The sequence below is a fragment of the Lepus europaeus genome, chromosome 10 (genome assembly GCF_033115175.1).
Source record: "Lepus europaeus isolate LE1 chromosome 10, mLepTim1.pri, whole genome shotgun sequence".
NCBI classification, from domain to species: domain Eukaryota; kingdom Metazoa; phylum Chordata; class Mammalia; order Lagomorpha; family Leporidae; genus Lepus; species Lepus europaeus.
Window position 1 is genome coordinate 40,633,715 of NC_084836.1, and position 6,000 is coordinate 40,639,714.

A 6,000-nucleotide genomic window follows, 5' to 3' on the forward strand; every position below is an offset into this window, starting at 1 on the left:
CTCTGGCCATTGTGGCCATCTAGGGAGTGAACCAGCAAATGGAAGATATCTCTCTCTCTCTCTCTGTCTCTCTCTCTCTCTCTTTCACTTTGTCTTTCAAATAAATAAATAAATAAATCTTTTTTTAAAAAAGATTATGTTCATTATTTTGATCTCCATCTGAAATAACAAAGGGAGGTCCTGAAACAATAAGAATAAGGCATAAGGAAGAAGTAGGATACTCAAAATTGTATTTAAAAGTGTTGCCCTGGCTGCAATATAGTACACTTAGGAAAGGTGAAATGATATCAGAAAACCAGATAGAATGATTTCTTGAGAGTTCAGGCTACAGAAACTAGTAGTGTGTACTAAAGTAGTGGTAGTAGAAAAGGAGACAACTGAATGGATTTACAGATATTTAGGAGATAAATCTGACAAAATGTGCTGATTGATGAGATTTAGACCTCTTAAAGATATGTAAGTAGAAATATTGCGTAGACAACTGAGTACAATGGGTAGAAACTCAGAGGTCTAGTCTGGAAGTGTAAAATTGGATCATTATCCAACTGATGAAAACTGAGTCACAGGCATCAAAAATACTCCGTAAAGTGAGAATGTGAGACACATTCAGAACCGCTCCCAACAAAGATTTGATGCCCAGATTGAGAGAGCATGAAATCAGCAGAAAGCCTATCTGCCAGCTCTATCTCCCAGCTCTTTCAAGGTCTGTCTTAGCTGAGAGAGCCTCCTCACAGGATCTCATTCTTTAAAAAAGATTTATTTATTTATTTACTTCAAAGGCAAAGTTACAGAGAGAGAAAGACACACACAGAGAGAGAGAGAGAAAAGAAGAAGAAGGAGGAGGAGGAAGAGGAGGAGAGATAAATGGATGGAGAGAGAGGGAGAGAGAAATCCACCTGCTAGTTCATTCCTCAGATGGCCACAATGACCAGGAGCATCATCCAGTTTCCCACATGGATGGCAGATGCCCAATGACTTGGGTCATCTTTCCAGGCACATTAGCAGAGAGCTGGATTGGAAGTGGAGAAGCTGGGACACAAACTGGTCCCCATATGGCATGGTAGGCAGTGGCTTAACCTGCTACACCACAACACTGGCCCCAAGATCTCACTAATTTTCAGAACATCCCATAACTGGTGAATAAGCAAGACAGGAGCATGAAGGTGGAGCCATCTCAGTCTAAAGTGGATGAGCCCGTGATTCAAAATGCCTCATTAGTATGGCCAAGGCTTTGTTAGGCAACATCAATGTGTAGGCTCTTTTCATATCATCTTGTCATCATCCTTCCACAGGCTTTGAATAACAAACAACCCTGCCCTCCAATTCTATCTGAATAATAATTAACCTAGAAAACCTAAGCTGTAACAGGGTACAAAACAGAAAGAAGAAAGGGATTAGAATCTTACATAAGATAGGTCAATATGCAATGTAACAAAAATAGCACTTCCACAAAGCAAGAAGGAAAATCTAGATAGCATGATGTCTTGGGAGCCAAAATAAACACATTTCAGAGAGAGAGAAAGAGAGAGAGAGAACCTTACATAAGATAGGTCAATATGCAACGTTACAAAAATAGAACTTCTACAACGTAAGAAGGAAATTCTAGATAGCATGATGTCTTTGGAGCCAAAATAAACATTTCAGAGAAAGAGAGAGAGAGAGAGAGAGAGAACATGCTAAGAATCAGAAAAAAATATATTGAAAAATATTCATTGGATTTAAATCAGGGAGGTCATTGGTAATCTTAGTTTTGGTACAGTGCTAGAAACAACTGCCAAATTGGAGAAGACTCAAGGATGAGTTAGAGGTAAGAATAAGAATCTCTCAACAAATAATGAGATACCTTAGAAAATTTTAAATGAGAAAAAAATAGAAAGGGAATTAGAAGTGGAATGTGGGAGTCAAGTAAAGATTGTTTTAAGATGAAAGAGACATGAGATATTTAAATATAATGGGAAATAATTCAATTGAGAAAGATTTGTTGAAAAAACAGTACAGTGTGGATGGGGTTGGGGGAGGAATTGACAATATAAGGTTGGTGACGTGATGAGAAGACATGAGAGGATCGAATCCAAAGTACAGGTGGAGGAATTGGCCTTATGTGAGAAAAAAAATAGATATTTCCTATACCAAAATAGGCAGAAAATAGAAGAACATGAGCACAGATGGACCTATTCGGATTTGGTAGCAGAAAGCTGAGGGAGTTCCCATCTGATGCCTTCTATTTTCTTCAGGAAGTGGGAGGTGAAGTCATCTGCTGAGAATGAAGAGGAGTCAAGAAATGTTGAGGTTTGAATAGAATACAGAATTTTTAAACAATTTTTGCAGACAGAGGAAGACAACTTTCCAGCGAAACATGGAGGAATTGGCAAACTTAACAGGCCTAGTATTTTGGCACCAAACGGCCCTGTTGGGTGGCTTTTGATGGCAGAGCCAGGAAGATGTAAGCACAGAGAAGGCATCTGGATGCACTCACCCACAACTGGATGTTTGTCAGACAAATGAAACAAACAAACAAAGAAATCAATGATAGCTGGAGGACAAGAAAGTTGAAAGTATTGGTTAGAGTGTTATTCAAGTAATAGTCCCTGGAAGTTCTAAAGGAGAGCATAATAACACATGGATGAAGAAAGATGAAAAGATGGGAGGTGATGGACTGGGAAGAAATAAAGGGGTCAGCACATTAGGGTAATTAATTCTTGAGATGAGGATCTTGTTAATATGCAGAATATGATTCAAGTTTGATAGAGAGACAAAGACTCTGCATTTCTAACAAGATCCCAGAAAATGTTGATTTGAGTATCAGGCTTTGAGTAACACGGCATTAACATTTCAAATAAAATCAAGAGAAGCTTTAAACTTGAGAAGGAAAGAGAGAAACAGACCAACAGAGACAGACAGAGAACCAAAGCTGTTATTGGGTCACTAGAGCTGTCCTATCTGAACTTGGAACGATGATAAATGGGATCCCAGGTAGGATACTCTGTACAGCCACTATGAAGGCTCCCCCTCATGCCATTCCTTCCCTCAGGTCATTATCACATATCCCCACCCACATGAATTTACCCACCTACCTGAGCACATCTAACTGAAGGAAATATCTTGCTGGCACTGGACAGTTAGACTGTCATTCAGTAATAGTAATAATTTATACTATGACAAAGGACAGAGAAAAGCCTGCACTGGCTTCTAATAATAACTCTATTGAAATTAGAATTTTAAGACAAACTTTCAATACATCCTGGGAGCCTCCAAAAGATAGGGTTGGTCAACTTTTAAGGTCACAAAAAATTAGAAAGTTTTTGACTTTAAGCAAATATGAAGAGTTATGATGGGAAATGGAAACTGTTAGAATTTTTAGATAAAAAGACTTCACTCTGATTTAAGTAAAATACAAGTCTTGATGGCTCAAAAGCAACTATCAAGGTCCTTTGTTATGAAGCAGATCTCAACAAATTGCAACTTGGCGCCTAGTTCCTGAGTAAGCAGATAAAGATTTGTCTTTTAGTGAAAGATCAAATGCTGAGTAGAATCAAGCAACAACAAATCAATAAAAATGTTATATGAAAACAGTATTTGTAATTCAATGCGAATTAACCTCATTCAAACTAAGGAAAAAGGCCTACATTGAATAAAGATTATATCTAATTTTATTATTCAATCTTAATTGTGTCCAATATTTGGTATTCTCTAAATCTTGTCCCATGTATTAACGCTTCCTTGAAACTGCAGAAACTAATAATAGCAAATGTTTACTTTGAAGAAAGAACTTGAACTTTTATGGGAGAAATAACAATTGAACAGAAAAAGAGGCTATAACCACAACATTAAAAACAATACCTTCAGGAGCTGGCACTGTGGTGGTAGGGGGTGCTGGTTCGGGTCCTGGCTGCTCCATTTCCAGTCATGCTCTCTGCTGTGACCTGGGAAAGCAGTAGAAGATGGTCCAAGTTACTGGGCTCCTGCATCCACGTGGAAGACCCAGAAGAAGCTCTTGGCTCCTGGCTCCTGGCTCTGGATTGGCCCCTCTCCAGCCCTTGTGGCCATTTGGGGAGTGAACCAGCAGATGAAGGATTTCTCCCTTTCTGCCTCTGCCTCTCTGTAACTCTGCCTTTCAAATAAATAAATAAATCTTTTAAAATATGGCAAAAATCCAGAACAGTGTGAATCTGATAGATTTAAAACCCTTCTGCTTTAAAAAAAAAAAAAAGCCTTCAAAAATTCATCCCTCTGGACCACAAACAAGCTCCTTCATCTGTGCACAGGCAAATAACAAGTGTATTAAATTAAAGTGTAGTAAAGACTTCTAGCCAAGTATTCAGGAAGTAGCAAGCAATAAGGGAAAATCACCCTTACGAACCTAAAAACTGTAGTGGGATGATCAATGGCATGAACATGAGTACTTACTAGCTATTCAATAATGGCTTCATTGCATTAACCTAATAAATGAGGAATAGAGTCACTGCTTGAAAATTGATCCCAACACAAACATAGAGAGCAATAGGTCTTCCTAATGGTCCGCCAATCACACCAGCTAGTAAATGCACAGTCCAAACTTACTCTTGAAAACTTCTGTTTTTAGACAGAAGTCACTATTTAGTATAAACCAGGCATTCATACTTCAAGAAGTACAAGAATGCATGAAACTGGTTAGATATTGCTCTGGAAAGGAATTGATTACCTAGATTCTTTCACATATTAAAAACAATCTTGGCCGGCGCCGTGGCTTAACAGGCTAATCCTCCGCCTTGCAGTGCCGGCACACCGGGTTCTAGTCCCGGTCGGGGCGCCGGATTCTATCCTGGTTGCCCCTCTTCCAGACCAACTCTCTGCTATGGTTCGTGAAGGCGGTGGAGGATGGCCCAGGTCCTTGGGCCCTGCACCCGCATGGGAGACCAGGAGAAGCACCTGGCTCCTGGCTTCGGATCAGCGAGATGAGCTGGCCGCAGCGGCCATTGGAGGGTGAACCAACGGCAAAAAGGAAGACCTTTCTCTCTGTCTCTCTCTCTCACTATCCACTCTGCCTGTCAATAAATGAATAAACAAATAAAAAATAAAAACAATCTTATAACCACTCATTTCAATTTAGGAAGAAAATCTTATCAGTACCATCAACTAGTTCTTTCTTGATGATTTAGAGGGATTTTACCTTGACAGAAAAGAACACACATTACTTTCTCAGTGCTGCATTACTCACTATGTAATGGCATCACTAGATTACAAATTATTCCGTTACAAAGTATTATATGGCATTTTTATGGAAAAAAAATCTTTAAGGGTGTAAGTCTCATTTAAAAGGGGAAAACGGTGAGTCTGATAGATTTAAAACCTTTGTGCCCAAGAAGATAGAAGAATCTTGCATGAGAGAGATTGTTTCTCTCTCTCTCTCTCTCTCTCTCTCATCAAAATAAGGACTATGTTTTTGTACATTTTATTTTTAACCTTTTAATAACCACCTGATGCTTTAGCTCAGCATGTACTCAAAATAGGAATTCACAAATTAAAATATCTGCAGGGTTAGGCAGATAAAACCAAGGGGTTAAGTCATTTTTCTGTCAAGGATTTGCCAACTCACAGAGGACATGACCCATGAAAGAGTCTTAGCATTTACTTACCTCCAGTCAGTTGTCACACACAGAAATGCAGGCCTAGTTTTGCCAGAGGTTACAGATTTTGAGACAGAGTGCAAAACTGAATTTTTATATGTTATCTCCTGTATTTTCAACTTGGCAACATGTCAAACATTGAAAGTGTTTGAGAGCTTCTTATCAAGATGGTTTTGTGAATTCATAAATTACTATGCATTCCCTCTTCTAAATACTCAACCATGACTAAAAATATATATTAAAAAAAGTGTTATAGCATTTGCTTGGTACAAAATCAAGATAAATATCTCCATGGACCAGAAACAGAACAGAAGGCCAACGCAGTGAGCAAGGCTCAGAGATGCGTGGCCAGAACAGATACCATGCTGGCAGCTGCAGCTGGGTTGGATTTCCA